Raw genomic sequence first — 24,002 nt, forward strand, 5'->3', positions numbered from 1 at the left:
CAAATAATTTTCCATATGCGTTTTCCACTCATTCTTTTTAAGAGTAAGGCTCACGTGGATAATTTCAAGAAAGTGAAAAAGTAACTTCATAAAATGAGTCATGTGGATTTTTATGAAAGGTATATGGTTGTCTTCACATGCATAACTTTTTTTGGAATATTTTATTATTCCATTACAACAGAACGAACCGTATGGTGCATGTTTGAACACAAAGTTTGAAGTGATGTTTTCACTTTTTTATAAAGTGATATTGAAGTAAAGTTTTTGGAGGAATAAGAGTGGTTTGTGATAATGAGAGCATGTTTTAATATTTTGGAGTGATAAAGTTTTTTTTTGAAGTAAGAAGTGATTTTGTATTTGGAGTGATAAGTGGAATTCTTTGAGAGAAATCTTTTTTTGTAATCCAAAGTAGTATTTTACTTTGAGAGATTTTGAGAGTGAGTGAGTGCAGGTAATTTTTTGAAGACATTTTTTCTTTCAAAAAGTTCTAGAACTCGGATTCCATGAAGATGTTGTGAAGCTGAGCGATTATGTACTCCAAAATTTAATAAAGATATCATTTTTGTGGTGATTGTGTCCTAGATCCGCCTGAAATTGAATAAGGGGGTCTTAGGTACATGAAGAGTGTGTTGATGATGGTGCATGCTTCATGTTGTGGCATTTTTATTTGTGTCTAGTTTTGACACATAAATGATCTCATTTAACACACATAAAGTTCAATGCAAGAAAGCACAACACCTGTAACGAAATAGTTGCAAGGAAGGATAATTAAGCTCAACACATGCATTTGTGTCACTACAACAAATAATCAAAGTTTTCAACATCCGCATTCTACCTCAACAAACAATTTCACTCAATACAATCAAGTTCATGAATCTGCAAACTCCAACGTTTCAAAGCAAAGTCTACATCACTACATTCAAGTTAATGAATCTATAAACTTCAACGTTTCAAAGCACAATCTACATCAACATTATTGAACTTGTAATCAAACTCAAATTACATTGAATTGTAAGGGTGCATTCTCGGTTGAAACCGACACCCAAGTCTTGAATTGAGTCAAATTGAATTCATTGTAGTGAGTCATTAAAATCATTAAGCGTTTTTTGGGTGCATTTTCGACAGTGTTCGACACCCTTCCTTTAAGCAGAATCAAGTGAATGCACGAATTTTAACTCTAACGCAAACAAGCAACAAGTTCACATCTCCTGCAAGCGAGCGTGAGTATTCATTCAAGAAATTTGTGTCAAAATAGTACACAGTTCAAACCTTCAAGCGAGCCAGAGTGAAGTTCATTACAGCAACGATCAAAGCAACCAAGCAAGTTCAACTCTAACACCAATCAAGCAAGTTGAGATCGACATCAAGCGAGCGTGGCTATTCATTCAAGTGAGCGTGAAGTCATTTATGCAAATACGATCATCATCAATCGAGAAAGTTCTACAACTCTAGCAAGTGTTCCTAGCAAGTGCAATAAGCAACAAATCAAGCGAGCATACCATTCAAGTCCCATAGCAAGCGAGCCTGTCATTCAAGTAACAAAATCAAGTGAAACAATTCAAAGCACGACATCTACGACAAGAGAGCCTGATTTCAAGTGAGCAAGTTCAGATGGTGCAACATATTCAGTTGTTAAATATTGTTCACATTTTGATCATCTCCAGTGATGAAGACATGGTGCACATCAGCAAAGAAACTCTTGCTGATATTTCACGGCAACTATGACAAACACATGAAACAATTGAGTTCCTTCAACTAGAGTCGCAACTACAAAGAGATGAGCTGCAACAGAAGAGTGCTTCTTCCAAGTCATTCAACCATACAGATGAAGATAAAGATGTTGATTCCAAATCACTCATCCAAACAACTTCAAGTGTCGAAGTTGTTCATGAACAAATTCAAATTTCTTCCAAACCCATCACCAAGCCCTGGGAAGAGATTCAACATAACAAGAATCGACGAGGCTTAAGATATGTCACTGATGACACCAACTTACATATCCTAGATTATTCCAAGCCAATTAAGTTCGTTAGTGCATGATTTCTTGCACAACACACCTCAACAGGTTCTGAGAAAGTTGCAGATAAACAGAACTGCACGCAACCTAAAGTTGATGTCCAACCGAAATGTTCTCATTGTCAAAGAACCAGTCATATGGAAGATTAGTGTTTTGATCTCCATTCTTGTCGCCATTGTGGCAAGCCCAATCATTCCTCAGAAAAATGTCGCAACCAACAAAAATCAACCAGATTGAAGATACATTATGAATGGATCAATCCTTGGGAATGGTCATCCACAGTCAAAAGATTGTCTCAGTTCTACAATCGACTACAATCACACATAGTGCAGCCAGCAATGAACCGATGATGGTACTCTCATGCAGTTGAATGAGGGAGTACAACAATGAAAATCTCCTACACCTGAAGGGGGGAGTTCAGATATATTTTGCAGAAGATTGTCTCTCCTTTCAGCTGACAAAGGGGGGAAATGTCAATGAAATTGACAAGTGGTTGTCAGACTGAAAGTATTGACAACATCAGTGAAGCATCCAGTGGGAATCTTCATCAGCCAGTGGGCATTTCTCATCAGCAGTGAGCATCGGCAAATTTTTCAGTGGGCGATTGACAGCCAAAGCAGCAGTGACCAGCTTTCATCATAGCAAAAGCGACATTGAGTTGTTTTTCGACATCTTCAGCCAATGGGCGTTCATCAAATTGTGTCAGTGGACACCGGATGCTGTTTTCAAGCAAAGGACAGTTGGATCCTTTGTGGCTTGGCACATGATGGAGTTGTCAAGCGTCCCTCTGAAATGAATCAGTCATGAAACTGACTCAGTCTCTTCATATTGCAGTTTCTTCAGCATCCAGATTTGGCGGTTTTTTCAGTCAATGTTTTTGAAGATCAACATGAGAACTTGGAAGATGGTTCCTCGTTCTTATTTTGGATTTATCATTGAAGGGGGGAATGTTAGCCTCTCTCATAAAACAATAATAAATCCAAAAATAACTAAATAAATTAAATATTCCAAGTTAGGAATTTGTGCCTAACTCTTGGGTTGTTCCTCTAAGATAGGAGTTAGTTTAGGTAACTCCTATATTGGTGTGTGTCTGGTGAGAAATTATCTCAACCAAAGGAGAAATTAGCTCAACCAAAAGTGTCTAAGATAGCACACACTATCTTGAGAACACTATCTCTCATCTATTTATTTGTAAAACTATATTCAAATTTCTTTAATGAATGAAAATGTGAGACAGAATCTGCCTTTTCCACCTATATTTTTTTCTAGTTTAGTATCTATGTTTACTGCAATACGTTTCTAAGTTGTTTTAATATGTATTATATATTGTTTTTTATTATTATAAAATTTCAGTTGCGGTCATTTTGTAGAACAATTGCAAAAAATAATAATTAATAAAAAACAAAATTTACATATTAAAATTAATTAATTTACAAAAATTAAAATAATATACATTTTTTAGCTCGTAAAAGTCACCAAATTTGGATAACTATCATTTGTAAATTGTGAGTTCAAATGAGATGAACGAAAACCGGTGGAAAGGTAGAAGGAAATCAAACGCAATGAAGTAATCAGAATGCAAACCCGCTGAATAAGAAAATTTCGCAAAAATGTCGCACACTTAACCAAAAGAACGATCTAACCAGAATTTACAAAAAAGGTCTCCATTATTATTATGCAAATAATAAATTAAAAATAGGAGGTTGTGATTTCACCACAGTAGGTTCTCCATTCCAAAGATCCCTAAAATTTCTTTGGTCTAAACTATATAAAAACACCATATAAAAGAAAAAAAATATTATCATTATTAAAGATATGCTTAACATATATATACGAAAAAAAAAAGATTCTACATAATATTCAGAATATTGCCATTACAATTACAGAATAGTTAAATGGGAATGTTAATAGAATAAAGTAGTCCATGAAATAGAAACCTGTAAAAAGAAATAGTCTCTTCCTTATCCTAATTATGAACAAGAAAACCATGAGCCCATTAACCGCACACATCCATACATATAACCAAATTTATTCTCAAAAGAATGCAAAGAAACTGAATCCAAACCCTAGGAGGGTTTATTTAACTCAGTATCACAATTGATAAAAAAAAGAGTCCCTTTAAAACAAAAATACAATGCATTCACATAAGGCACAAATCCATTCTTTCTTGAGCAAATAAGAAAATACATAATAAATATACATACATCTAGTCTTTGTACATTTTCTAAAGAAAGCCATAGGGAAGTCCATGGCCATTAATTTAGAATGTACATGATGTGATACATCAATAAAAATTAAGCAAGTCGAATCATAGCTTAGAATAATTCGAAACTCTAATGACTAGGGTTTTATTTTAAAAACATTATAATCTCATCATGCAATCATAAGGGTGTAAGCCCCAAGATGGAATAAATAGAGAAACTCACATTTGGACCACATACGTTCTCAATACACTCTTCCATGGAATGCTTTTAAGCTTCTCAGATTACCTCCTCCACTGAATATCTATCCTTCTGAAAGGATATGGTGGTCTGATTATTAATAGGATAGTTCCCGTGTATACGAAACGATACCAAAAGGGCAGTTGAGAAATTTTTGAGCAGGACAGGATAATAATCGAAGAAATACATTATGTGGGCTCATACCTTCAACGTGTGTGTATGTAACTCAATGGACAGTAAAGGAAACCAATCAGTGTGACTTGCAATGCCAAAGAATATTATCTACATTTTTTAAAATGTTGGTCAGATGAATAATGATTTTAGATACAGAGGATACATCATGTTTTCTATGAATTCTATTCAAGAAAATCATCCACATAAAACATTCCCATCCAAATAAAACAGATGGAAAAAGAACATAAATTTTGGAGACAAATTCCATCTGATGAATACGAACACATAAATTTTGGAGACAAGTTCCAGCTAATGAATATGAACAGACTTTTGTTTAGGGAGAAAAAAGATATAAATGGATATGGAGAAGGAACCCACAAGAGATTCAACTACCTAGGTGATCCAAAATGAAGCAGATTAGTAATGCTGTGTTAATTCCCCATTCAGAATAAAACCCAAGATGCTTATCATTTTCTTATCAAGTGCTTTAGGATTCACCATTTTTGCTTAATTAACTGATTTCCATTAGAGATTATTATGTAAATGTTATAAACAATTTAACATAAAACATATGCTGAACAAAAACAAAATAACAGAAAAGAACATCAAAATACAACACACAACACAAAGATTTGATGAGGAGTTCACCCCTCCTGGGCTACGTCTCCTTGGTCCAGCTTCCAATGCTTGGGTCTCTCTATTATGCCCAAAATTACAACAAAAGTGTGTTTGCAATGCTCAAATGCCTCTGAAACCTATCTCAATTAGTTCAGAATAGGAAAAACTACTAGAATTGGCTCTTTTTTCACCTAATTTGGATAAGAACTGAAGAAGTTATGACCTCTCCCAGTTCTCCCACAATTTGCTCAACAAATTCCTCTTTTTCGGCCACTAACCATCAAATTCGATCTGAAATCCACTAACTAGGTAAAAATTTCGCCGTGCGGCTGGCCATATTCTATGGGTCAATTCCTAAATTGCAATTGGCAAAGTCTGGTAGGCTTAAGGTCTATAAACATAACGGACGATGTGCGATTGCAATACCGACAAACCCGACTAGGGGTATTAATCAGAGCTTGTAATTCAATCACATCTAGGATCCCTTTCACATTTCGAAATTCACAGATCACCTGCTGCGGGTCTCTATTTTTCCTGAGAGTTACGATTGCAATCTATGATCCATCGCATCGCAACCTCGACTGATCCATCACATCGCAACTCTGGGCCGATTACTGAAACTATCCTCCCCTCACCGATCTGCGATTGTGATTTATCGCATCGCATCCCTTCTCTGCTAGGGGCCGATTCGGTAACACCTTTCTGCCTATCTTTTGGATTTACGATATTGGGGAGGCCACTAGCGGCCTACCACTTGGTGCCTCCTCATTCGCTGAAGGGCTTTGCCACGTCATCTAATCCTACCATGTGGACAAGTCAAACTTGAACTTCGACTTGCTCTAACTTTTGCATACGAGTTCGGATTTAAGTGCCATTTCCACCCTTGGATTTAGAATAACGAGCTCTTCGATCTAAAGCTAAGTTTAACAAAATTTTGACACTTTGATTTTTAACTATAATTTTGAGCACCTGATCACTCCTCCCCATTGGAAGTCTTTTGGACCCAAAAAGATTATATTCAGTTATTGAACAGATGAGGGTATTGTTCCCTCACCTTCCTCTCTTCAATCCATTTGTCCTTTGATGGATTTGTACCTTTGAGACCCACTTGAAGATAATCAACATTTCCCCTCTTTGATGACCTCGTTCTTTTGTCAAGTATGGTGTCTTGCTGAAGCTCATGAAGAAATTATGGAGAAAAATCTTCAATTGATGGATTCTGTATACTTTTTCCTTGATCTTCAATCAAAGGAGGCTCATACAATCTCAAATTTTCAACATTAACAACGAAATAAATTTTCATATATGAAGGCAAATCAAGCTTGAAAGCATTATTATCAATCTTTTCCAGAATTTGAAATGTGCCATAACGGATTGGTTTCATCTTTTTACATTCACCTTGAAGTCTTTTCTTGCTAATGTAAAGCCAAAGTTCATCACCTACTTGAAACTAATGATCCACATGATGTTTATCATGCCTTGCCTTACACTTTCCTTGAATCTTTTCTAGTTATTCTTGAGCTGTTTGGTGAATCAACTAAATTTGGTCAATGAATTTCTTTGCCTTGTCTATGTTGCTATGTCCATCTAAAACTACATATTTCTCAAAGATGAAATCCAAATGTGATTTAGGCAAATGACCAAGACATGCCTCAAAAGGAGAAGTTGGAGTAAAAGAGTGTTTTTCTCGGTTGTAAGCATGTTGAATATAATGCAAATTTTCATCCCACAACTTAGGATGTTTGCTGCAATATCCTCTTACCAAATGAACAAATGTCCTGTTAACCACTTCAGTTTGACCATCTGTTTGCAGATGGAAAGCTATACTTTTATTCAACTTGGTGTCCATCAAGTTCCAGAAATTTGACCAAAAATTCCCAACAAATCAGGAGTCACGATCACTTACAATAGAAGTAGGTAATCCAAAATGAACCCATACATTTTGAAAGAACATTGAGCTATTTGTCCAACTGTAATTTGTTTTTTACAAGGAATTAATATGAAAATCTTGCTAAACCTATCCACAACTACGTACAAATAATCATGACCTTTTCTTGATAAAGGAATACCTCCTACAAAATCCATAGAAACACTCTCCCATGGACATGAAGGCATTTGAAGTGGTGTGTACAATCCTAGTTTCCTATTACTAGGCTTACTCACTACACATAATGAACAAAATCTGATAAAATGCAACACACTTTCAAGCATACAAGGCAAGTAAAAATATCTCTAAATAATTGCCACTATTTTACTTACACCGAAATGTCCCACAATAAGAGAAGTGTGCGCTTCCCTTGTGATGTTTACTTACTCTCCTTGTGGAACACAAAGTTTTCCCAAATGATACAACAAATTATCATGAACACGGTAATCTAATTCCTGAACTTGGTGGCCTTGACTCAACTTTCAATATACCTCTTGAAAGTCAGCATCATGTGCATATTGTTCAACATAAATTTCAGGCAAAACATAATGATTTTTTAGTAAAATGGCTACATTAACAACCAGTCTAGAAAGCATATCAGCGACTCTGTTATAAATACCTTTCGTGTACCTAATTACTAGGTGGAATTTTTGTAAGAATCCCATCCAACAAAAGTGCCTTGATTGTTGCAATTTTGTTTGAGATTGCAGATATTGCAAAGGTTGATGATCGGTGTGAATAATGGTTTATTTTTGCATTAAGTAATGCTTCCATTTCTTCACACTTTGCACCAATGCGTAAAGCTCTTTATCATATGTAGGATAGTTAATAACAACACCTGATCCAGGTGGCTCCAAAGACCCACACAGGACAAAGAGGGCTTATGGAAGCTCAAAACTCAAAGTGATCAGAATGCCTTTGAACTAGGACCAGAGCGTAGATCTCATCGTCTTGATTGTGGTAGTGCGAACAATTCATCAAATCGAGTCCGGATGCGAAAATTAGAAGCAGTAAAAGTTCGGTTGACTTTTTGCTGACTAGGCAGGCTTAAGAAGGCCACAATTTGGACAAAACCCGGCCACCGGATTCTGGCCAACTTGGGCCAGATTCTGGGCGAATTTGTGGCCCACTTAATTTGTCTTCTTCGGTCTAAAAATCCGAATATTTAAAGGTGACTTTATATTAATAATTAAAAAAAAAGGGGGGTGGCAGGCCACCACACTCACCACCCCACTTCACCATATATTAACTATAAACAAAACAAAATGTATTATTTTGGGCTAGCGGGAATCGAACCCGCCCGGCCACGTGGCCGGCCCACTCCATGGGCAGCCCAACCAACCCCATTAAATGCGTACCACCATATGTAATATGCCACCACCAACAGAACTAAATGCGCCAAAAAAAACGCGGAGTCAGTGGGGAGTATGGGGGCAGGCCGCCCAATGCGGACCTAACCCCCAAAAAACCATATGCAGATATATTTTTTAATAATAAAATGTTAAAATGAGAGGGGTGGGGTTTGACCACCCGACCCCTCCTCAACGAATCTCCCAACTTAACCATGGCACCAAATTGCCTCCTTGTTAAATCCACCCAGGATTTTATATAAACATGGATTTCACTAGTGTGCCCAGGCATGGAGGAGGCACCAGGAGCAGGCACAGATTTCGAGGCAGAGGAGGCAGTGCACGCAGTTCGAGGCAACATTTTGTAGGAGGGTTGAAGTTTCACTTTGCCAGATTTTGACAAATTTTATATGGTTTCAGCACTTCTCGATGCCACAAATGCAATGGCGTTGTTTGTTTCTCCATCATAGTTCTGCATTTTTCGTCCATTTTTAGTATGGAGGTGGAACCATGATCACTGTAGAAATAAGGAGTGGAACCATGATCCTTAAAATTTTCCCGAGGAGGTAATTTTTCTCCATGTCGGAATATAGTCAAGTTTATAGTTGTTTTTCACGGTTTTCCGCAGGGATAGCAATGGCGAGGGCAGATTCATCTTTTGAGTTACAGATTTCCAGTCCACCCAGGGAGCATAATCTTTGAGGAATTTAGGGGGAATCTAAAAGATTCCTTGAGCCCTAGATTCTCAATTTCTCAGAATTCAAAAATTGGACAGTCAATTTTGCACTATTTGAGGCCACAAATTTGACGGTGTGTTCAGATTTCTCATTTGATCATTTTATTCTTCAACCACATTTTTAAGTGGAATGCAGGTGTCAGCATTCATGTGCGAGCAACCATTTCCATGCGATTGATGCCGTGAGATTGATAGCATGAACAGCTTCAGCAGTTTGACATCCACTTCTTCAGATGGCCCTTGGTTGTGAGGTATATGCAGTGTGTTCATGTACCTATTTTGCTATGCACTATTCTGCACAGATCCGTATTTGATGTTGATGAGGGATCTTGTTTATTACTTGTTTTCATGATTCCTGCTTGATGTGATGCGGAATCGTCTATGTGATGTACTTGTTGTCATGATTCGTCATGTTGTGTTTTGAGATCCTTTTGTTGTATGTTGATGGGATACTCATGTTGTTTTCATGCATGTTTACACTGAGATCCCTTTTATGCCATGTTGGCGGGATGCTCATCATGCATGAGTTTGTGTCATACTGATTAGAGTTTCTTTTGACAGAGAGTTCCTGTAGCGGAACATCTCTTGGAGCCACTCCTGCATGAGGGCATTTTCCTTCTATGATAGTGACATCACCTCTATGTACTTCATCACTATTGACAACACTTAATGCAGCGGCCTACACCATCTTGACACCGGGGCCCATAAATGTAGTCCCTCCTGGACGAACTCCGTTATCAACGGCTTATGTTTTCATGTGCTGATGATTGTCATGTTCCTATTCTTTACAGCATGCAGATGTATTCATTAATGTTCTTTTAAGAATGCAATTTAACACATCATGAAAGCAAAATGTCTTGGAAGGGTCCTTCATCACACTCGGACCTGGATCAAGTGGTATCAAAGTGGTGTTTGTGTTGATGTGAATTACAATGTGAACAATGGAACGTGCAACGACAGAGGATGAGAAAGTGATGTACGAGACCATGCTCAACATTTACAAAAGGGTAGAGATAATGTATGAAACTCTATAGAAAGAGATAGAGGAAAAGGAGCAATTGCAGCTTCAGTTGCAAGCCACGAAAGAGGCCATGGAAGAACTGAAGCAAAACAAACATAATCTTCAAACAGAGAACACTGAATTGAAGATGCGTCTACATGAAGAGAAAGAGGAAAAACAAAGTTTGCTACGACAGCTACAAGCAAAGGATGAGGCCTTGGAAAAGTTGCAACGTGACCCATGTGAGGTAAAATGTAATTCTCTGAATTCATGTATGTGTCTTGATGATGATTTCGTTGTTTTTGAAAATCATACTGTTACGCAAAATATTGTCACCATGACTATTTGCAGTCAGTATGGGTCTATCATCATTCATACTGTCCTCCTAAGCAAGTCTCAAACCTCAGCTCTTCATGTCAAGATTTGAAAATGAGAGAAAGACCTTAAAAATTATTAAATCTCTGGTTCCGCACTTTCTCTCACTATTACCTGTGGTCCCGCACCCCCTGTTCATGTTACCTGCGGACCTGCCCGCTCTGTCTCTAAAGGAGTGGGTGTGGACCCCTATTAAAGTCAAAAGGGCGCAAGTTTATTCTTAAAAACTCACTTTGGGTTAATTCTAGATGATTCTAGAAGGAATCTTGATGTGGATGGTTCGCGCCTAGGTGGTTCATGCATCCCAAAAGTGAAGGAGATAATCCCTTGATGAGAGGAGCTATCCCTTTGAAGGAGGGCTTTATCCCTTTGAAGGAGGACCTAGTAACTTCCCTCCATTGCACTATAAATTAAGGCATTGGGCTGGTTGCTAGGGAGGTTAGAAGCTGAACATTTTTGAGGGTAAATGCTGGTGGAATTGAGACTTCCTAGTTAAGCTTGAGAGGAGAGATCACATACCTTTTGGCTTCATTGGGAAGAGAGTGAAACTTGTCAAAGTAGAGGAGACTTCTTGTTGGACCCTGGGAGAAGCTTGTACAACATCAAGGCACAGGTTGTAAAGTTCTTCTTTGATTTGAATTAATACAATCAGATTCATTTTTCTCAACAAATTGTCTTATGTGATTTGTTTCATGAATTCCTTGATCATCATGATAAGTATGCTTTATTATATTGGCTTTTCAGGTGCTATTTAATTTGTGTGCTTGTTTGTGTTTGCAGATTCTCTACAAGGGAGCTCATTTGGATCAACAGAGTGAGGCTTCCACAAACTTGCATTGGACCCAAGGTAGGCCTAAAACACTTGTTTGCCTTTGTTTATAAATTGCATACTTAGAGAAAGATAGGATTTGATTGGCTTGCTTGTCACTAGATATCATTAGATACTAGGGAGGTCGGTCTTGTCCGCAAGAACGACTCATTCCGTGTGACAAAATGGCGACTCTGCTGGGGACTTGATTTTTTGATTTGCTTTACTTTGACTTGAGAAACTGTGTTTTTGTTTCTGTTTTTGGCTTGTTGTGTGTGGAATTGGGTAGATTTAGTAGATATTGGATTATTTTTTGTTTTTCATACTTTTGGGAGAGGACCTCACCCTCTGCTTGTAACACAATGCAGACCTATCTGCAATTTTGCTTTACACACAGAGCGGTACCGCACCTGTGTTGACTGCAGACCTGCGGACCCTGTCAAAATTTTGAAAAACTTAAGATTTCTCTTTCAGTTAGCTTAGGATTTGTTTAGGTGTTGTTATCCCCTGCCCAAACTTGCATGTGACTTGTCAGGAACTTTTCTTAGGTTAATTCCATTGGCATTAGGGTTTTAGGTGAAATTCCTAGAAGTTTTGGTTACGGGACTTGATTTTCATTTTGATCTTGTAGTAGCTCAGAGCTTAGAAGCCGTAGAAGCCTCAGATCACCTTGGTTTTTACTGGCCTTCTTATGAGTCTGACCATTTGCAAAATCTGCCTTTATTGAGGAATCCATCTTGTGTTTCTCTTTGCGAAACTTCGAAAAGACTTGTGTTAAAAGTTTGGATTTCATTTTTAGACAAGAAAACAAAAATTGGTTGTTTTTTGACTGATTTGTGATTCTGGACAAATTAGTCCTTAGCGTGCTTATAGCTAAGTAAAACATCCTTGAAAAAAAATCTTGTAAGCTTTTACTTCAAATACTTCTTAGAATTTATAGATCTCAAGATTAGATTTTTCCATAGTTTTGAGTGTTTTATAAAAATAAAAATAAAAATTCTCTTTTGGAAAAAGTTTGTTTTTGTAGTAATTGAGTGTTTGAAAGAAAAGGGAAATTTTCGTAAACATAACTAGTTGTCTCATTTTTGAGTGCATTGGAAAAGACAAAAAGCTCTTCTTTTGATTTGTTTGTTAAGGAAAATATTTGTTTTTACAAGCATTTGCATTCTCAACTCTTTCCTAGCTAGAAATTCATTGAAGGGAAAAGATTTCTTATCATCTTAAGTGCATTTTTTAGTGATTTCGAGTCGAGTCTTCACACCATAAGTTTCATCTCCGCACCTCTTGACTTAAGACAAAAACCAATAAAAATAACGCTTAAAGTAAAATCTATCTAGTAATCTTTTTATCTCTAGGGCTCTATTACACCAACATAGCTTAGGCTAGTGTCTTGGAGTAGGGAGTAATTAACTCTCCAAGATAGTAAAACAAACAAATACCTGTGTCTTTTGGTAGGAGAAAAAATCCAATTGTTACATCTATGCTCTGGGAAAGCTCCTCTTAAAGGAAAAGCACGAGATCGTGTCCAAACCAGTGTGGGAATCAATCCTTCCTCATTGGGAACGACGCCAGATATTCACGTATTAAAAATGGTAAACCTCGGATTAACCATTTTCGAGGAGCCTGGGGTCACTTGTTGGTAAACCTTGGATTATATCAAGGAGCCTTCAAGGGGATTGAGCTTGTTACTCTACCCTTGCGTTCGTATCGGATCGTAGACTGTTCCCCCAGGTATATTTGTTTCCGTTGGTAACCATAGTGACCATATTCTATAGGATTCTGTCCTAAAGTGACGGTGGAGGGAAGACCCCACTGTACCTGGAGCAGATGTCGGCTAGACTCACTTGGATTTTCTGGGGGGTTCTCTTCACTCGAGACGGTTTAGTGGAGAAACTTGTGCCAGTCTATTCGTTAAGCAGGTTGCCGGGGTAACTGTTCCAACCGCCATTTCTGTATTGAACTCTGCGACATTGGATTTCATCACCAACTAGTGCTTTCAGTACGAAAGTTACTGTTTGTGTGTGGTTTGATCTCCTAGATTCTTTAGGCATGTGATTCAAAATTGTTTGGTTCTTTAGAGGCTTTAGGTGGTTTTCATTGAGATTTTCTTTGTTTGCGTGTGAAGTAGTTAAAATAATTAATCGTGGCTGAATTAACGAGGAAGTCCCATAGACTTCGGGGCCAACCTCCTGAGTTTTCACCGAGCCAGCCTGAAGGGCTACGAGCCAGCCTGAAGGGCTACGAGCCCTTGTAACTCCTAGAGACAGTAGAGTTGGGTCACCTGAAAAAGGAGAGTCTTCTTTAGTGGTACATCCTGATTATCAAGCTCTAGTAGCAGATTATAATCCACAATCTGTTTTTGTTTCTGAAGTTACTGGTAGTTTTTCATCTACGAGTGATTTAGGTGAGGAACCTGATATATCTGAGCCTGAAACTGAATTTGCTGCTACGCCAACATCGGGATTTTCCTCTCCAACTTCTAGTGGTCCTAGTTCACCCAGGGTAGAAAGAATAATTACCCAAAATCTTCCTTCTAGACTTATAGCTATTGAAGAACTTGCTACTCCGGAAGAAGAAGGTATCCCTATCCCTGAAAATCAACCAGTTATAGAACTTAGGGAGCGTGAATCAATCTTTTACAGTCCACCTAGGAGCAATGTTTGGTATCTTTCATTGACCAATTTTTTGGAAAACCCGGGACTAAGTTTTTCACCACCTCGCATTCCTTTTCACCCAACACCTAGGGGTTACTATCCTCCGTTAAATATGTTAGTGAGCTAATTTATGGTCCTAAATTAACACAATTATTTCTTATCAATCCGGGTTGTTTATGCTTTGAGGCAAGTTCACTATATGTGAAGATCAGATATAATCAAACCTTGAAAGATAAGTTATTCAAAAGCTAAAAGTAATACATCTATAACTCTAATTCAATCAGCTTAAAAAGAGAGAAATATTGAAAGGGTTCTTGACCTCAAGAAGTCCACCTTCACCTCAATTATCACTTAATGAATCAGAGATTGAAACCAAAATCTTAAGATGGATAAATTATTAATGAAAGAAGCTCTTAACTTAAGAGACACATAAGATATTCCATCATAATTCATTCATCTGAATATCCAAATCTTAATGAAAATAAAACTACTTGCATGCAAACAAAAGAAACTAGTTTTGATTCATCATTTTAGCAGAAGGGATGCGCAACTTGAACACCTATTTTTCCAACTCAATAAAGTGATGAATAAGCTATTAACCGACGAAATCAATCACTATGCATGAATCATAAAGCAAGCTGAAATAAAGCTTTGAAAAACTAGTGCTACAATTAACCAGATTACAAGGAAATAAAACTAGTTAACAAGGAAGTGTACTTAGCTTGGAATGGGGGCCCTCCACCCTTGCCTTCCACACTTTGAGAGATGATATCAGAAGCTTAAATCAGTCACACATCCATAGTATTGAACAAAAAAATAATAATAACACAAGTCTTCAGATTAACTCCTCAATCCAAAGATGTCACAACATAAAAGTATATCACAAAATCAATACATAAGCCATCAAAGTTTTGGCTTTAAATAAGAAGTCTCATGAACAAACTGATCTATATTCACTCAAACAAACCCATCTACTCTCATCCACCTATCCAAGTTGAATTCATTATCCCCATCCCAAGAAAGATGACCATTCCTATGAAATCTCAAAACTGCCCTATTTCTATGGGATTCCTGCATGACTAGTCATGGTTGACTAGCACCAAATGGGCCTAATAAAGCTTGTTCTGTTCGAACTAAGCATTGTTGGCTTAGTTCTAGTTCCCAAGCTATCCATCCATGCACTCCATTCGTTCCCAAGTGTCCTGCAACCATATCAACGATAGAGCTATTACGGGAATTTCTGAATCTGCCAATTTTGCAGTAAAAACCAAATTTTCATAAAAACTTTAGAAATTGAAAAATTAAAATTAAATACCTGAATGGATATCAAATATACATCAAAATGGGATAAATTAAGGGAAAATGGATGGAAAATAGATGGATAAGTAAGTTTCTTTGAGCAAAAATAAGACCAAAACTAAGGCTCAACATATGTCAAGACAGTCGTCCATGTTTTCTCAATCTCCAGAAACCTTTTTATACGGCGGTCCTTCTGTTCCCTCTGGGTTTCATTCACTTACTGGTACTTTTTGGGGAGCATCTCCTCAACCTATTGAACAAGGGTTATTAACTGGAAATAATGGAACTAAGTTGTTGAGTGTAGAAGTTATTCTTATGATGTCAGGTACTATTCCTAATCCTCAACCTCAAGGTGGCCAGTTACCACCTGGGGGGCAGCCTCAAAGTCCTCAATTATCGCCTGGGGGGCAACCTCAAGGTACCCAATTTCTGCCTGGGGGGCAACCTCAAGGACAGTACATACCTACGGGACAGTACGTTCCTCAAGGTCAACCCCAGACTCAATATGTACCTCAAGGTCAACCCCAGTATCAATATGTACCTCAAGGTCAACCCCAGTATCAGTACGTGCCTCAAGGTTATCAACCTCAAGGTCAGTACCCAACCCAAGGTTTCCAACCACCTTCCGGTCAATCATATGTCCAAGGAGCTGGAAATGTACCTTTGAATTATCAACCCTACCCTCAACCCGGTTATGGTCCTCAATATTCTCAACCTGTTATGGGTCCGTACCCCGGAATGAACTTAGTGTGGGATCCATCTCAATCTCAACAGGTCTTGCAACCGAATGTACAGTTGTCATCTCAAACTGGACAACCCTTGGTTTCTGGTTCACCCTAGTAACTTGTCTAATCTACTATTCAAACTTCTCCACCTTCTGTAGTTTCTCAGTCTGGGCCTAGTACGCCTCGTACTCCACCTCAAACGACTGCTGCAACTGCTGCAACATCTGTTCAATCTACCCCACCTACTTCTAGAGTATCGGCAGCTCCAGTTTCTACTATTCTTGTATCAACTCCTCAGACATCTTTACCTCAGTCTGGATCCACAATTCAGACTTCAGTTCAAATGCCTGTAGGACAACCTGGTCCAAGTACGGTTGTCACAAGTCAACCTCAATTTACTTATCAACCGTACCAGGGACAGTACCAATTCGGTCCTGCTGTGCAGCAACCAGTCTATCAGTACCAAGCGTACCCTGGCTATACATATCAAAAACCTCAACAACCCCAGTACGGTCTGATTAATCCTGGTTTTCCGAGAGGATATAATATCCCAAATGCAATTCCAATTCCTAGTTATCCTGGATATCCTCCTCCTGGGGCTGGTCTCATGACCCAGGGTTTCAGGGACCCTAATCATCAGTTACCATTTATTGCAACTTTGGACTTGCCTGACTTGTCGCACCTTACGAACGATCCCATTAACTATCTTCCATTTTGGCCGCCAATGCCGAATAACTTGCTTAGTGATATTCCTAACTTTGAAGGCAAATCAGGAGAGGACCCGTCGAACCATGTGATGACTTATCACCTCTGGTGTGCATCTAATTCCATTTGAGATGATTCAATCCATTTAAGGCTTTTCTAGTGCACTCTAATTGGTCTTGCAGCCAAGTGGTACATCGAGTTACCGCGAGCCACTTTTTATAACTTTAGTCAGTTAGCTACTTCGTTTTTAACTCATTTTCAGTTGCCAGTCAGATATGAAAATGGCATGGAATTATTAACTTCATTATAGCAGTCAACGTCCACTTACATTTCAGATCACATTCATGAATGGAGACGTCGACGGCGTTTAGTGAAAGTTTTTATCCTGGATCAAATCTTAGCTGAATGGTTTGTAAAATCTTTATTATCGAAGATCACTAAGGATGTAGCTAAGGCCGGAGTCGTTACTGAAGAGCAAGTAATTGCTCAAGCTCAGTACCTTGACTTAGTTTATACGCAGTTAGGTACTTTACACGAGAAAATCCCCGATATTCCTAAACAAAATCAAATAACTACAGCTCCTTTAGGGTCTCATGCCACTGATGGTGTGATTGGTACGGTTAATACCAAAAGTAAGAAGAAATCTTCCAAGAATTCTTCTCCTATCATAACTTTACCAGATTCCCTGACAGGATATTCTTCCATGGAAATTTCTGCTGATATTCATGTTGTAGAGTCATCTACAGCCAAATCAAAATCCGGCGGTAAGAAGAAAGGGAAGAAGAAAAATAAAACAGATAAAAAATCGAAAGAGAAACCAGAAAAAGCGGAATCAATTGATGAGAAACGCAAACCTCGTTATCCTTGTCTCATTTGTGATGAAGAGAATTTTGCAAGAGACTACCCTCATCGTGCAGAGGTTGCGAAAATTGTCAAAGGTTCCCAAACGCCTGCTGTTTTGAAGGATCCTTTTCCTAGTCAAGATAGTAAGATGATAGGTTCTTCCTCAAATGCCTCAGAAGAACCCATAATGATGATGTCCCATGTTAGGATTGTGACTCAATCGCATGATTATGGAAGTAAAAGTCCTGTTGATGGTGAAGAATCAGAATCTTCTCATTCGAACCCATCAACTTCAACTCCTGGTTCTGATCCACTACAGATCGAGAAACCTAACCCAGAATTAGTAATCAAACCACCCGCCAAGGGTATACTTCGAAAGTCAGCTTTCAATCCACATGCAAGAGCAGCTCAGAACTATAACATTGTTGAAGATTTGGCTATTTCACCTTCAACAATGTCGGCTTTGGAAGTGTTGCAATCATGTCCAGCACAACGTAAATTACTATTGTCGGATATAGGAGCTGTTGACGTTCAGGACTTGAACCTTATAATTTTCGATCTAGAAAATAGTACACTGCGCTTACCTCATCAAATGGCTTTCCAGATCCCAGTGTTAGTAAAAAACAGACCTTGTTATAGGACTGTGATTGATTAGGGAGCCTCAACGTGTATTATGTCGATACAGTGATGGAGATCGCTTGGTTCTCCTACACTAAATCAATCCCCGACGATTCTAAAGGCCTTTGATGGCCATGGGTTTCATCCTTTTGGCATTCTACAGGATTTACCTATAGGGGTTGAAGGCAAAACTGTTAATCTAGATGTGGAGGTGGTTGATGCCCCTCTAGATTACAACCTTCTCTTGGGTCTTAGTTGGTCTTATGCTATGACAGCTGTCATTTCATCGGTCTTTCAGCTTATAAAGTTCCCTCATAATGGAAAGATCGTAACTATAGACCAGCTGACTTACTTTTCATCCGATCCATCCTCTTCTGAAAGTATTCAGCATGTCGGCAAAACAACTATCCCGTATAAGGATGTTGGAGTAGGACTAGTTAAAGATTCTGGTTTACTAGGAACTTTTCCTTTTCCTCCTATCAACGCATCGTCTTCTACTACAGCCATTCATATGATTTCGTCAGACACTATTGTTTATGATGATCCTTTGATCGTACCTTCGAAATCTGAGATAGACTCATTTGGTGACATTATGCCTTTGAGTCCATATGAAATTGTGTATCAGGCCGTGCAGTCGTTTTCCGACCTTTCTTCAACCAAAATTGACTTAATGAATGTGGTCGATGAGGAATCACTTTCAACATCAAACTCCGATTCAACAACGTTTTCCGAACTTGTTCACACTGATGAGAAAATTCATGAAATCCTATGTGTCGATGATTTACCATGGGAAGATCTTCATCATAGATCTTCGTTTTTACCTGAGATTGATCGTTTTGAAAATGATTTTTCATCTATTATTACGACTGAATATGTCAAGGAACCTCAAAATCCAATGAAAAATCCTGATTCAGAGTTAAATTTTGGAAACATTTCTCGAACTATTCCTATTGATATTTCGGTTAAGCCTGGAATTGTTGAAAACATTCATATAGGTGCCTTGTGTATGGAAGATGAAATTCAAACATATAAGGCCCTATTTCAAGAATTCCATGACGTGTTTGCCTGGTCATATGAGGAAATGCTAGGAATTGACCCAGAAATTGTTTTTCATGAAATCAAAACTTAACCGGATGCTAAACCCGTTCAGTAATGTTTGCTTCAGATTCACCCGCGAAAATCTGTTGCTATTAAAGCAGAAATTGAAAAATTACTCAAAGCAGGTTTCATTTATTCGATTCCATTAACGAATTGGGTATCGAATATTGTTCCTGTTAAGAAAAAGCAAGGGAAAATAAGAATATGTATCGTTTATAGGCACATTAATCGAGCCTGTCCAAAAGACAATTACCCAACTCCCTATATCGATCCAATCATTGATGATTGTGCCAGAAGTGAAATATTCTCCTTCATGGATGGTTTTTCCGGATACAATAAAATCAATATTCTACCTGCTGATCAACCAAAAACGGCTTTCATTTGTCCATGGGAGACATTTGCTTATTGCAAATTACCTTTTGGGCTCAAGAATGCCAGGGCAACTTTTCAAAGAGCCATGTCTTACGCGTTTCATGACATCAAGCACATTGTGCAACCCTATCTCGATGATTTACCTGCTCATTCATTACATCGAGCTGATCATCTCATCCATTTACAAGCAATCTTTATGAGGTGTAGGCATTATCGAATTAGGTTGAATCCACACAAGTGTGTTTTCTGTATAGAAATGGGTCGGTTACTGGTTTTGTTGTTTCAAAAGTCGGCATTCGCGTCGATCCCTCGAAGGTTGAAGCTATTGTCAAATTTCCTCCTCCTTCGAGTCTTCGCCAACTCCAAATTTTGCAAGGGAAAGCAAACTTTTTACGTCGATTCATTCCTAACTACGCCGAGATCACAAAGGGTTTTACTCGGTTGTTGAAACAGAATACTCCATTCTTTTGGCATGAGATAGCTGAAAAATATTTTGATGCACTAAAACCCGCGTTGACCCATGCACCGTTATTGCATCCTCCCAACTACAACCAGGACTACTTGTATCTCGCCGCCTCCCATTCCACCATCGGAATGGTGTTAATTCAGGAAGATGAATTCGGTACTGAACATGTGATATATTACCTTAGTCGAACTTTAAATCCAACTGAGCTAAAATACTCACATGTGGAGAAATTGGCATTGGCAGCTGTTCAAGCTGTCCAACGTTTTCGTCATTACATTTTACTACGTAAAACTACAGTAATTTCTGATTGCAACCCTATGATCTATATTTTGACCAAACAATTTCTAGGGGGCAAGTACTCCAAATGGATTGTCATCTTGCAGGAGTTCGACTTGGAATTTGAAAAGTCTAAGTCGAAGAAATCTTTAGTTTTTGCGGAGTTAATGTGTGACTTCCCGCGTGCTGACATGGAAACTGTGGCAGAGGAGCCCATCGCGGACGAATCCTTATTTCTAATCAACACTTTAGATCCATGGTATGGGGATATCATCGTTTATCTCCAGACATAATCCTTTCGGCCAGAAATTTCAAGGTTAGAACGTCGAAAAGTACGATTCCAGTCCCAACAATTTAAAATTATTGGAGATACACTTTATCGTCGTGGGGCGGACTCTGTTTTTCGACATTGTTTAACTCATGAGGAAGCTGAAAGGGTTCTAGATGACTATCACTCTGGAGCATGTGGCAGTCATATGTCTGGGTTTGCCACAGCCCAAAAGATATTTCGTGCTGGCTATTTCTGGCCGTCTTTGTTTAAAGATTGTATTAACGCGGTCTGAAAATGCCACAACTGCCAAATTTTTGATTGAAAGATGCGCGCTCCACCTGCTCCTCTCCACCCTATAATTGTCGTCAGTCCTTTTGTGAAATGGGGTATCGATTTTATTACATGTAACCCTCACTCGTCCGGGGGGCATGCGTATATTATCCTTGCGGTAGATTATTTTACCAAGTGGGCCGAGGCGATGCCTACATTTGAGGCAGACGGAAAAAATGCTGCGATTTTCGTGTTCAATCATATAATTGTTAGGTTTGGTGTTCCACAAGCAATTATCACTGACCATGGGCGTCATTTTCGAAACATTATGATGACTGAACTTACAGGCCAGCTTGGCTTGCGTCAGGATAGTTCAACTCCATATTATCCACAGGGTAATGGTCTGGTTGAAGCCATCAATAAAGTTCTAGTCATCATGATCCGACGAATCATTGGGATTCATAGGTCGAATTGGCATAACATGCTATTTTCAGCACTTTGGGCATATCGAACCTCAGTAAAAACGTCAACAGGGTTCACTCCTTTCCAACTAGTTTATGGTCTGGAAGCTGTGTTACCCATTGAATGCGAAATCCCGTCATTGCAAATGGCTGTCGAGTTACTTCCAGCCACTTCTGAAGAGGAAAAATGTTTGTTATACTTGGCTCAGCTAGATGAGAATCGACGTAATGCTGCATTAGCAATCGAAACTCATGCCAAACGTATTAAAGCTCAGTATGATCGAAATGTTACCCCTCGAAATTTTTCAGAAGGAGACCTAGTCTTATTGTACGATCAAGAAAATGATAAATTAGGCGCTGGGAAATTCGTACCCATGTGGCATGGTCCTTATGTTGTTAAGCGAAAGCTAGCAAAAGGGGCCTATGAATTGGTAGACTTTGACGGGGTCTCTTTAGGTAAACCCAGAAATGGTCTTTACCTGAAGAGGTATTATGCTTAAATCTGGGTGTGGAGATTTTTAGTTAGGGTTAGTTTTCTTTCTAGCTGGTGTGTTTTAGTTTAAAAAGTGTGCTTAGCTTAGAGAGTGTTTTTCATCATTATTCCTACTTATCTTGGTTTTACTCTTGATATTGCAGATGTCGACGCCTCTTCAAACATACATTGGTTTTGCTGATGGTGCTTGTCGTAATACACAAAACTTTTCTTCTGCAGCTTGGGTTATTTATTCGCCCTCTGACGAGTTGGTATCTATGCATGGGGTAAACCTTGGTCAAACAACGAACAACATTGCCGAGTATAGTGTAGTGATTGATTTATTATCTGAATCTATTTCATTTGGGATTCGGAGTTTGATAGTGAGGTTAGATTCAGAACTCGTTGTATTATAGCTTAATAGAGTATATGCCATTAGAAATCCAGTGTTATTAAGATTATTTTTGAGAGTTCGTCTCTTGGAACGTGGATTTGACTATATTGAATATCAGCATATTCCAAGATATTTAAATACATTAGCAGATGCAATTTCTTCTCGAATGTTAAGTAGACATTTGCAATAATCATACAAGTAAATTTAAAAACATTCCATAACATATTTTACAAGATAAGCCGGTAATAGTGATATAGTATAACATAGGATTGTGTCAAATATACATCGTCTTCGATAATAGGTTGAAAAACACCTTATGATCGGTAAAAATGATAGTACAAAAAGCAAAAAATGTCATATGTGTCTACAACAGGCGATCATCCTATCACTGGTGATGATCTCGATAAGAAACCACTGTATGGGCCACCTTACAAAGAAACCTCCTGAAAGGTCCTGGGACCTTAATCATATAGCGTTGTAGCCTAAGAGGAATGTCATCTATGCTGGTCTCCGGAATGTCTCCTGTCAAATGCGCTAGATGGCTCTCCAATTCGGACAAGGTCTCTGTTGATTAGTCCTGTGGGGCTGATGCCGCTACAGCTGGTTGTTTCCTCTCATAGGGCTGGAGAGTGGCTGGTCGCCATGGACCTACATCTGCATTTGAAACTTTTACTATCAATTTTGGGACGAGATAAAAAAAAAAACAAAATTAATTAGGAAAATGTTGAAAATGATTTTACCTGAGTCATCCCATTGCTCTCCTGGTGGAAGAGCCATGTCTGGGTCACCACGAAAAACTACCCCAGCGTAAGGAAAGTCCTGAATAGCAAAAACCTGGTTCTCCAACCAATGGAAATACTCAAGAGTGAATCGAATGACCTTTGTCCCCTCCTCAAGATGACGGGCCATAACTGCAACCCATCGCATCAGTTTGGGCTCTCGAGGAAGTCCAGCTCCAACAGTGAGGTGTTGTGGGATCAACATTGGAACCCTCTCCAGACCAAAGTTCACGACTAAAGCACCATATCCAAAGATCTTCAGTTGTTCGTTCTTGGCTCTAGTCAGTTGGCCTTTTATATTAGCCAACACAGCATCACACCAGTTGAAGATGGTGCCTCCAAAGTAGTCTACTACCATCCACATCTGGGATCCAGTGGATACATGTAGTGTTGCACTTTCGCAGAGCCTGGTAACATTAAAAGATATTACCTTGAGTTTAGGAAGGGATATGGTTTTGATATCTATCCCTTTGTCTCTAGTCTGGTTGTTACAGAACTCTAGCCAGAGGCTATCGACAGACTGGCCACCTGGTCTAGTCCCGAATAGAGTCAAGTGTTCATCTCTCTTAGGCAAACCAGTCAAGAAGTAAATGTCTACCAGCTCCATTTCGAGCTGGTGACCACCAATGAAGAAGCACTCGTCCTGTATGCTCCACCTGTCTACTAGCCACTGTAAGAAGTCCACCTGGGCCCTCATGCTAGGTATGGCCCAGAATTTGTATAAGCCGCATGCCTTCAATGCATCAATCGAAGGTTGATGATTTATCGTGGCGAGATCTACATCCTCATGCCCCCGTTCTCACCAATCAAGCATGATGTATACTCTACATTCAACAAAAAGATGAATTAGAATG

Source organism: Pinus tabuliformis, chromosome 1_2, assembly GCF_031772625.1.
Source record: "Pinus tabuliformis cultivar Carrire ecotype Pingquan chromosome 1_2, CPIR1, whole genome shotgun sequence".
Taxonomy (NCBI): Eukaryota; Viridiplantae; Streptophyta; class Pinopsida; order Pinales; family Pinaceae; genus Pinus; species Pinus tabuliformis.